Raw genomic sequence first — 12,593 nt, forward strand, 5'->3', positions numbered from 1 at the left:
TGAAAGTTCTTGTACTCAAGCATGGAATCTTTTTTGAAATGTGTATAATTTAAATATAAAAGAATTTTTTCATGTCTTTTTCATAATTATTATTTTAAAAAATCGGATAAGTTGAAAACTGTCCATGTTATGGACGTTTTTGTGTAACAGAAAATAGTATTCTTTGATTGAGGTTATGATAGCGCTTTTGCACTCGACTTTTCTTTATTGTTTATCATTTTTGGATAGTTTTTAAACGTTTTCAATATATAAAAGAATAGTATAAATTCCTTCTTAGAATAATTGAAACTCACTTAATTGTTTTGAATATTTTAAATTATTGTTTAGTAAGTGTTATTCTGCATTAAAAACTGATTGAAAAAGTATTACAAAAAATTGGATAAACTTAAAACTGTGCATTTTATGGAGGTTTTTGTATGACAGATAATCTTTTTTGTTATTGTGGGTATTAAACGTTCTTTCACTCTTCCATTCTTAATTTTTTATTATTTTTCGATCGTTTGTAAACATTTTAACTGATAAAAAAACAAAGTATAGGCCCGTTCTTGGAATAAGTTAAATGAAAAAAACGCTTAAAAAGTTGGAAATTTATTTTTAAAATGTTCTATTATATTTAAGTACCTCCAAGATTTTTTATTCACTTTAAAATTACTAATAAAACATCCGATACATGCTATATGTAATGAAACATAGAATTCAACAACTTTTAAGTTAAAGATGGTTGGGGGTCACCGTGCAAACGGTATTTTTTATAAGAAATGCATTATTTCACACCTTTTTTTTGTAAAACATGCATGACTTCTTCTTATATGGAGAAATTTTGGAAATTGACGGTAAATTAATGATTTACTAAAAAATGTTGTATCTTTGTAATTTTTTGAGAGACTACAATTTTTAAAGAAATTTCTAAAATGTGTTTATATTTTGGAATTTTACGATTGCTTGAATTTAATCGATTCTGCCAAACAAGTTATAAACGCAATCAACTGATCGCTTGATATTTCCTATTATTCATCTCTGATATTACTTTTTATTCCGTAGGAAGTGAAAACCACTTTTCACTGCCTAGATACCAAAAATCAGAATTTGTCCTCACTACATAGGCTGTTAAAAGGGTTGAAATCATGCATATGTTATGAAAAATTTATTTTCAATCAATTACAGAAGATCTGCAAAAAATATTACTTCTCATGCATACATATACATAATTAAAATAAGTAGGTACCATTATGTTACAACAAACTAACTTCAAAAGAACAAGAAATAATTAATTTCATAAAATCAATTTTGCAAAGAAATGATTTTATTGTATTTTGCTCTTCATTTTCTAATAACATTTTTATATTTAACTTCTCGAAAACTACGTCAACTACCTATTTTCTGAAAATACAATTTTAAGAGTACAGAAATTAACCTCAATACTTGGAGGAAGGTAATCCGACTCGGTAATGGTAAAAGTGGATTTTCCTTGTCCGACTAGTCCGCCTCTGTTATTCTACAAAGGTGCGACGCGAAGATGCTCTGAAGAAATTAAGGCCATTAAGCGAAATGCACAGACTGCTTTAATTATCAGATTAAGACATTTGTATAAACGTTGTTATTATTAGGCATAGAACTCACTCTGGATGTTAATTTGTACTTGACTCTCCCACCTAGAACCAAAAATTGTCTCAAGAACAAAAAGTATGCAGGGCTTCCATAAATTCGTCTAATTTTAAATAGTTTTTTAACCATTTAAAATTGTGTATTTAAGAATTTGCTTTTCGCTTTATTAGAATCAGCAAATTTCACTGTAAATCTGTGACGTACTTCTGAACATTTCAATCTTAAGTAGTTTTTTAACTATTGCAAATTTTGTATTCAAAAATATACGTGTAGCTTCAATTGAATACTTTTGTTTATATCAATCAGTAAATACTAAGTGAACTAATACTACTGACTGATTATTTCAGAGAGTAGCCACTAATTTATCAGTAATATTTTACTAATTGTTGTAGCCTTAAATATACGTCACTGATTCTAAGTAAAATTATACTCATTCAAGCTTAAAAAAATGATTGTTCAAACAGTGAGAATTAAATCAGTGAGAATTACATAGCTCCATTAAATCAACAAGGATGTTTACTGATTAGTAAATGCAAAATATTGAATAATAAGTTAACTCTATCGATTATTCAGTGAAGTTCCTTAGTATTTTGACTCAGCGACGTCCTTTTCAATCATTCAAATTCAGAAAGCTGTAACAATACAAAGAGAATTTCACTGTAAATCATTAAAAAATAGATGGAATTTCAATAGTTTTTCACTGATAATTCAATACATTTTTTCTTTATAAAAATGCAGTAAAATTTGACTTGAATTTTAGCAAATTTTCACTGATTGGTGAAACCAGAAGTATAGATTCTAAACAAATATCAGTGAAATTTCATTGAGAATCCTTGACTCTTCGCGATTTCCATAGTAGTACTGAAATTCAGTCAAATTTCACTGATTCAACTAGTCAAAGGCAATGGAAATTTCCAACGAATGACGCTAAAATTTGTAGTCGCCTTTACTTTGGTTTTATACACTGAAATACGACTGAATTTAAAAAAAATTATCACCAATTAAAATTGCAAAAAAGGGTCATTGATACACAGTGACATTTCACTCGGTCAAGTTGAGAGAGCTAATTTTTAAAACAATATTGTGTTCTCGATAAATCCGAACTAATGAGAAGTGAGTACATCACTGAGTCACATCAATAAGCATTTTTACTAATTAGTCAGTGAAAAAAATAATATGTCAAATTCCATTGATTACGATGGGAAAATCAATTATTTGAGGCAGTGACATACTTTTAAATTATTCAAATTTAGGGATATGTAGCAAAAAAAAAATAATTTCACTGGGAATCAATAAAAAATAGATTTAATTCCAATAGTTTTTCACTGGTTTCTCAATAAAAAAAGCTGATGACACTTTAGTAACATTTTCTATGTATTATATGCCAGTAAAATGTGATTGGAATTCTAGTAATATTTTTAGTGACTAAAGAAACTAGAAGTAAGTATTTTAAACTTTAATCAGTAAACTATCATTCAGGATCTGTAACTCTTTCTTCGCGATGCAAATTAGTTAAAACATCACTGAAACTTATTCGAATTACATTGATTGAACTAGTCAAAAACGATTGGAATTTTTAAGAACTGTCCCTGAAAATTTTAGTTGTCTTTTTATTTATGCTATCGAAATATTCTGCCCAACAAACTAAATAGTTACATAAGTGACATTGCCGCTTAGGGTTATTTTCTTTAACTTGGCAATGAAAAAGTCGACCTAAGCAGCAATGTCTTTCATTTTTTATTAGCCACTCATAAAGTGACCTATTAAAAACTAGCCTTGACTTTGATAAGTGATAGCGCCGTCCAGAATATAGATAAAAATATTTTTTAAACCCGCCCAAGTGCGAATTGCCGGAGCTGAATACGCGGCCCAGTGTTGGCCCAATTTTGGCAGCCAAAGGTCGGCTAAAATTATTGGCCCAATATCGGCATTTTAATCGGCACATTGTTGAGCCAGTCCTGGCAGCCTATATTGGCTATTTATATTTGCCGATCCTCCGCCGATGCTTGGCCCAGCATCGGCACTTTATTGCGCCAAGTCTTACTTTTGGTACGGGGAACCATGTTTCACGAGGATCAGCCAAAGTCTGGCCCAGTGACGATACATGACTGGGCCAAGTGTCATTTTTACCACGGTAAACCTTGTTTTGTTTAAATCGGCCCAATGTTGAGCCAGTGCTGGCTGCCTATATTGGCTTTTTATATTTGCCGATCCTTCGCCGATGCTTGGCCCAGAATCGGCACTTTATTTCGCCAAGTCTCACTTTTAGCATCTTATAAACAAATCTTACACGAAACCTAGAAAAAAATTTATTGACAAATTGTCAAAGTTCAAGGTGAAATTTGTTAAGTTCTGTTATTAAAAATTTTTAATGTTTATTAAAAATTACATTCCCTGTCATTGTAAAAAGTTGTAAAGTAGGCTACATCGGAAAAAACGAAATATTACGCAAAGAAAAATTGTAATCAACTTAAATTAATTATTTAAAAATTATTGTATTGATATTTCTGTTAACAGTTCGTGTATTTTACATTTACACAACGTCGCATAATAATAAATAATTAGAAAAAGAGATCTTTAAATTTGGTTCTTTAACTTTTCTGAAATGCAGCTTATGAGGATCGCTTTTTCACAGAGTTTCAACTTGTCGGTTTAGCGCAGTGGTTAGCACTCCGGACTGCTAGGTGATAGATTTAGGGCCGATTTCACAAGCTGTGATTAAATCAATGATTATCTAATCATGATTATTTTTTAATCAGCGTTTTAATCACGATTAACTTGTGGCGCGTTCCACCATGAATTTTTAACCTCTGGTTAGCCAACCGTATGCTCTGTTCGCAATAAGTCTAGTTTCTGCGTGTTTCTGTTGTAATGGTGATTCTGATTGGCTGATTTCGAACTTGTATTCGCGCGCAAAATATACCTCAACTGCTCACGAACGACGAGCGACGACGTGTTTTTGTTTATGCACATCGTTTCCAAATAAATGGACAAGAATTAGTTATCAATTGAAAATGAATATAAGTTGTGTGAGTACATGATATCGTTATAAATTCGATCAATATTTCACACAATACTTGAACCTCAACTTTGAGGTTATGTTGACTCCCTTTAATCGCTGATTAACTCGTTAACCAGCCAAAAATGGCCGGTTAAGTTAATCGACGATTAGAATTCTTTAATCATGTTTTAAAAGTTGATGGAACGCAATCTGCTGATAAAGCAAGCCCTGGCTGCCAAGTCAAGGCCGTAGTTATCAATCCGGCAATGGCGCGACGATGGCAGCTAGGTTTGGTCCAATACTGGTACCCAGTGCTGGGCCAACAATGGCAGCCAAACCTTGGCTGCCAAGTGCAGGCCATAGTTATGTTTCCGTCATTGGCGCGATAATGGCGGTTGAGCTTCGGCAATATTTTTGCCGACTATGGGCCAACGTTGGGCCATATGTGACTTCGCACTTGGGCCGTTTGGAAGCTTATTAAAGCGATTCTAAACATCAATGTTGTAAAATATCAAATTTATACATTTATTTTTCTAGCTCCTGCCATGAGTTAAATTTGAAGCGGAAAATTTCCTAAAAATCTGAATGCAATCTTTGTCTTTCTCACGTAATAATACAATACACATAATGTCAAATTACTTTAACTATGGCTCATCAAACGCAGAATTTTATAAGCTTTCTAAAGGTTTAAAAAAATATTATTATTGATATTCTGGAAGGCGCTATCACCTTTCAAAGTTAATTTTAAATAGGTCACACGGTTGGTAGTGTATCTAGTGTATCTAGTGTATCTCTAAGTGATGCCATAACTTTGTTGACACTGTGGCGCAAAATTTAAATTGTCAGGTTAAAAAATTTCTAGAAAACTGTCACCAATTCGTAGCGATATTTCACTGATTCAAGTTTAGAGAATACGTCACTGATTCGAGTTTAGATATAATATGTAATGAGAACGCTTTTCAAATGCAATTTTGATTGGAGAGAACCCTGATATACTTTTTCTGCTTGGCTTCCTAACTGATAAGTCAGGTTTGGCGCCTGATTATGCACAAAGCGTGAAAACGTTGTAGAAAACAAGAGAGAATGCCCCTAGGGAATGATGAAATGAGAGAAAAGAATGCATGCTAGTCCGAGTGCTTGGAATTCTAAGAACGCGAAGGTTTTTATGTTTATGGTCGCGTATCCTGTGCGTTTCTTTATTCTGCAAATCCACAAGAGAAACTCTAAGCCCCTTGCTGTATTTACACCGAGGCGACCAGCGAAATGGTTTCCTAGATTAAGTGATTAAATTTCAAAATAACAGTAACCAACCACCAAAAGACACTTTAACCTTTTGTATACGACCTTTTTTTACGACAACCGCCACTAGTTTTATATTTACGCGGATTAAATGCCTTTATTCTTTTTCATCTAATGCCAGCTATTTTATCAATATTATAAAAGAATTTCCAACATGGATTGCCAATTTAATGAATTGAATTTAAAATATTGCAATCAGTAATCTAATTTACACCATCATGATTTTTTTCAAACAATGTGTATTGTTTCTACTTGGACGAATCCCGTGGACATAAGACAAAGAATTTTATTAAATTATTATCAATTGTACAAAATTAATGAAATTTATTATCCTTTTATGAGGAGATACTGTACAAAGTTTAGGGCTGTAATTCTAACCTCGTATAGAAAATGTCTTTTTATTTTTAATTCAAGAGTTATTAATAATTTATAACAATTTTCATAAAAATTACTGTTTATAAAGAGATAGAGGTTAAGAATTCAGCTCTTGAGATAATCATTTGTTTATTTCAGTAGAACCTCTTATAGTATGACCCACTTTATTTATTATCCAGCAATAATTAATGGCTTCTTCATATTAAAAAACGTGTTTATTTAGTAAAATTGAAATTATTTAATTTAATAATCAATATTTGAAAAATACAATCTGACATCAAATCAAAAAAGGTTCTACTGTATGTTATTAGGTTCTTCAGAGCAAATGCGTAAATAAGAAAAAAATTATATCAGCATACTCTGTATATTCGAAAATCATTTGAACGTTATAGTCGTCTTATGTGCAATATCAGTATGGATTAAATGAGAGTGTATATGAGATCCTGTGGATCAATATTTAATAATATCTAAATTTTTAAGGCGTTTGAATCTGTGCGTCACGAGAGAGATGTTTTTAATAAAGGCGGATTTCACCGTATAAAAACTATTACTTATTTCATATTCCTTATTAATATGTATTTTCCCATTCAATAAAACCTCTCCAATTCACCTAACTATAAAATTACCCATACATTATTCTCCTTAAATTTTAATATTTTATGTTGCTGAAGATACTATCTGAGTTAGTAATTCTCTCGATTTCACCTTTTAAATTTATTTTCACGCCAATTGCAAAAGTTGATTCGAAAATTAATTATTTTATAATTGAATATAAAAATATATTATACGTGAATGGATAAGTAAATTAAAATTTCAGAGAGCTTTTGAATGCTTTTCCCATGAGCAAATGTAGAACAGGAATATTAATCTTCCAATTTCTATTTACGGATGACGAATCCTCACGGTGTACATTTTAACACAATTTCACCAGGGCAAATTTTATCAGCAAATGAATATCAATACGGCGATTTATGTTATAAATACAGGTAGATTTGCCATATGCTTTTGAAATTTATAATTATGACCAGTTCATGCATACAATTTCGATAATCAATTACAAATAGTGCATAATTCTAAGGTCTGTAAACTACAAGTTTTTTCTAAAATCCGAACACCTCCATAAAATCTTACAAATAATTACAAATGTTTCTAAAAAATTAGATACAATTTTTATCTTGCTGTACTTTACGTATTTTATGTTTGATGTTCTGTAATTTTAGGATTTATTGACACTAAATTCATCTTTTATAAATTTTTATAAATAGACGTCTATTTAGTGAAATTTGTACAATTTTTACACGGATTCTATTTTGAAAACATTCTATTGTACTTTTTTGTGTCAAATAAATTCAGTAAATGTATTAAATCAATTCCAGAGTGCGTATTAATGGAAGAACTTGATACAAAAATTAAAAATGCAAATTACCAAGTGAATGCTAGAATAATTAATGATCTTGAAATAATTGGTGAACTCGAGTGACATCGGATATTTAATTGAAACCTATGTTTTAATTCTCCTAAGAAGATCAGATTTATCGAATACTAGATAGGAGTACGTCTATTTAAACTACGTTACGATTTTGGAGGGAGGGGTAATGCAAAAAACTACGTTTAGTAACAGGGTGGAAGAGGGGCAATGGATGTATTATTACGCTTTTAGATAACGTTAAGTACGTTTCCTGTTAATACATTTTTTTAAAGTTTTGAGAAAAATGACCCTACAACGGTACACCTAAATTAACAAATTTGAAAATCACTTTCATATTGCAGACTTCACACACTTTACCCTGTTCTCCTCTTTCATGTTTTTTTAAAGACTTCCACTTTTTCTCATATTTTCGCTTGAATTCAAAGTGAAATAATAGATCCAAATAAGAAAATCTAACTATTTTTGGTTCAAAGTTGTTTTTTGTTTTGTTTTTGTTTTTGAAACGTCTAGTATTCTATTTTTGGTTTGGAATTCTTTTCGGCTGGTTCATAATTCTACAATTTAATAGAAAATTTAATTATTTTTCTAAAAATGCCGCTATTTTGTGAAAAAGCCATCTTTTTGGGTCAAAAAATCGACTACTTGGTTGAAAGTTGAACTACTTTGTTAAAAATCCATTTTTGTTATTATTGAAAATTTATCATTTTAGTTGAAAAATCAAAATTTTGGTTGTAAATTAAATTTTTTTGAAAATTGAACCCTTTTTTGAAAAAATCATATATTTTACTTCAAAATTCAACAATTTCACAGGAAATTAAACTATTTGATTGAACATCATATTTTTCATTAAAAATTCATATTTTAGGTTAAAAATTGAACTATTTTGGTAGAAAAATTAACTCTTTCGTTGAAATTTGAACTATTCGTTCAAAAATTCAACTATTTGGTCGGCAATAAACTTTTTTTGGCAAAAATCATATCTTTGAATTAAGACTTCAACTGATTTATGAAGATAACTCATCCTTCTCATCTTTTCTTTTTTGCTTGAAAGTTCAACTATTTGATTTTTATATCAACTGTTTAATTAAAATTGAATATTTTGTTGTTCAAAATGTTCTTGGGTTGAAAATTCATCTGTAATAATAGTAAATCTTTCTTGGTTAAATATTCAACCTTTTTTTGATTTCTTGAAATCTGACCAATTTAAAGCGTTTCACACTGAACTTCATATGATATATACATTAATTTCAAAAAAACGATTTTATACCCCTATTATTCTCTTATTTTTCTATTTTTATAACATTCTGGACTGTTAATTTTGATAATATAATATTTTTAACTGTATTTGTAGACTACAGCAGCAAAATCGGTTACTAAATATGCAAGATTAAGTGTTATCGCTGAGATGTAATCCTTTATAGAGAGAAACAACTCTTTCGGAATTCATAAGCTGAGCTCTCGAGCTACTGAAAAATATTTCAAAATTCCTTTGTTTTGTACTTCTCTTGGCACTCATACCTTAAAGACTATCGAAGAAGTTTATGGAAACTTGCCCTATAAATTTCGTTCTTTATATACGAACGCTGGATAATATTAAAACGCTACACGAGTTATGGCCCAGGACGATCCATTATGCACGCGCACAACGCGAGATATACTTTGTTTCAGTGCATAGTTAAAGGGGCTAAGGCAACGGTACCCACTTTGATCATGACGGCAACCAACATGCTCGTTAAAAGCAATTTCGTCTGCTATAATATTTAGCAACATAGACTATTTATGATATTTTGCCAACATGATTTTGACGAATTCCTTTGCTGGCTGCTGACTACCAAGCTGATTTAAAATCTCATATGGCCGTGGCGTAATTACACAATCATATATTACAACAATAACATTAAAATGTGGTTTAGTGTATGGTGAGAAAGGTCAGTTAAGAATATCGTTGCAATCGTAACGAGGAAGCGCACTAAAATTGTATGACACAATTAATATTTTTACTGTTTCCCGGGCTGCTATCATTTATTCTATTGATTAAAATTTTTACATTTTAATGAGAAGAAGTCAGCTTTGGGAAGTCCTGAAAGAGTACGGAGCCAATTAATGGCTCCTGCCAGCAATACAAATAGTATATGCAGGTAGAAGAGCGATTGTGAGGGTAAATGGGAAACAGAGTTACTGGTTCGATATTATGCTACGTATTAGACAAGGATTCGTTATACCCTAATGCCTATTTATTATATTCGTAAACAAAGGTCCAAGAAAACCTTTTAGACGAAGAAAGTGTGGATCTCGGGGCAGTGAGGGTGCGTGGGTCAGCGTTTGCAGATGATAAGGTTGTAATGGCAGAGTAATTCGAAGTCAGAATCACAAAAGGTAGAAAAAGAAATATAAAATTATTGAGACTGTGGATAGGAAAAGATAGTATTTTAGCGATCCAAAGTGACCCGTTGAGAAACATAAAATATTTCTATATTTTCCTATCCCTCAATTTCTAACTTTTTCAATCGTTCTACTACCAGCAGAGAAATGTACCAACTCTATCGAAATAAACATTAAAATATAAAATGCGTATGTAGGGCCATCTATTTGTCGACATGATGGTTTTTAAACTGACCCTCCAAACTAAAAAAAAGACTGCATTTCTCCAGAAATTACTGAATAAGCTGCGATGAATTGGCAGGCGTGTTGTCGTGAAAAAGGGCCCAGTCACTTTTTCAAAAATCAGGCTGTTTCCTTCTTACTACATCACATAATCGCTTCAGAACTTCTTGGTAATACTCTTTGTTTACCATCTAGTCTCAGGGATCCAGATGTTTTCCTGCCCTAATTATTCTACTCTTTCCTATTTACGCTTTACTTTTCTACTCCCCCTTTCCTACTTCCCCTTTCCTCTCCTTCCAGATTTCCCCGCATCAAACTTATCGTACTTCCCCACCCGGGAAAAAAGTACGACGGAAGGATACTTGACCAATACTTAGAGGTTTTCTGCCCAGGGTTACAAAACCCTTAAAATGAATATCGACAAAATTAAAATTAAAGACCACTAATTTTTAGGGTTTTGTAGCCCTAGGGACAAATCCTTATAGATGCGGTCGGGTGCCCGTCTAACGTACTTTGTTCCCACGGGAGGGAAAATGTGTAATGCGAAATAGGGATAGAGGGATGAGGGTAAGTATGGGGGGTAATAATAAGTGGGGGGAGCGTGAATAGGGAAGGGGTTTGAAAGTAAATAAGGGTAAATAGTAAATAGAGGTAAGTAAGAGACGAGAGAATTATTAGATATGATCTGATAGGATCGAAACGAAGTGAAGGATAGTGATAGCTTGGTAGACACTGTTATTAATAATAAATTTAAAATACACCAAACTCTGGCTCTCAGGCATTCTGTTCTCGGCCTTCCTAGAATTGCTGGCTATGGTAGTTTCTCAGGAGAGGAGGGTGAGAACAGTTGCGACAATCGTCTTGGAAGAGCCGCAGTTCGTGAGTAATGAGTCAAGTATATTGCGCAACAGCATGCTTTTCAATTGGAAACGTTTCAGGCGGTCGTGACTATTTATATTTAGATCCCCCCGAATTCAGTCCAATCTCATTTGAATTCACCCCCCCCCCCACTGGTCTGAAAGCGAGAGTTTGGTTTAATTAATAATAAGAACCGATCATAATTTTCTTGCATACCGAGATTACTACCAGCATTTTTACCTGAATAACTTTTTACCCTTTGTTTTTTCTTTGATTTTCAAATTGTAGGGTTTGGGAAACTCAATCCTGATAACTAATTAATCGAAGCATATCGGCAAACAGCCTAATTGACTAGGTGTAAGGAGAAGCACCATGCTGTTACAGCCCCGCAGCGTGAAATCTATTGGGGTGTTTAAACTAAATTTCCAGCGGCGAAGTGAACCTACGATCACAGCTGTTGGTATCAAGGGGATTACATTCTAGTCGAAATGGTCAGATAAAGATAGCTTTGCGATTTACACATAAAATCTATAAAATGTTAAAATTTTAAGAAATTCTTTCATGCTATTATACTTTTTCATTTCCAGAGTAATACAAAATGCATTTACCTAAAACAGATTTTAATATTCATCAGAGACAATATAATGGTTCGAAAAAATAAGTAAAATTAAAAACTAAATAAATAATAAAAATATATATATATTTTTTTTTAACTAAAAAATTAATTTTTATTGCAGATAATATTGAAATTTCTTGAACTTTATGAGCGTCCTCATTCGAGTTTATGGATTTTCTTAAATCTTTTAATCAGCAATTTTTTCGATGCAATGGCACCAAAGTTCCAAATAAATTATGCTAATTTTTAAATATTTCATCTATGAGCGGGAAGTTAATATTCATCTTCTCTAAGATTACATTTGAATTCCTATTTACATACACTTTTAACTGGAGTTTTAAATTACTGTGACATCGGGAAACTGTCTTAGTTCTAATCAAGCAGACGTATATGCAAGCCCCACTCTCCCTATGGGATAAAGTATAGGGACCAAAAGATACTTGTTGTCACGCTCATAGGGTACCATTGATTTCCGTAAATTTAGAGTGACTTTCGAGGAATTTAAGGCAAATGAGAAGAATGCGACAAAATTCATAAAAATTCAATGTGAAATAGAAGAAATTCCAATAAATTGAAAACGATTTAAAAGCATGAAAAAATGTCATTGAATTTAGTAACTTTGAAATGAGCTTAAATAAATTCAAGGCACTTCAAAAGAATTTTATGACATGTCGCAGAAATTAAGGTGAGGTTAAAAGACTTTAAGTTCAATGAAATAAAAATTACACCAAACTCTCGCTTTCAGTCACCCCGTTCTCAACCTTCCTTGAACTGCTGGCTCATACAGTTTTTCATAAGAGTAGAAC

Source organism: Belonocnema kinseyi, chromosome 7 (genome assembly GCF_010883055.1).
Source record: "Belonocnema kinseyi isolate 2016_QV_RU_SX_M_011 chromosome 7, B_treatae_v1, whole genome shotgun sequence".
Lineage (NCBI taxonomy): Eukaryota > Metazoa > Arthropoda > Insecta > Hymenoptera > Cynipidae > Belonocnema > Belonocnema kinseyi.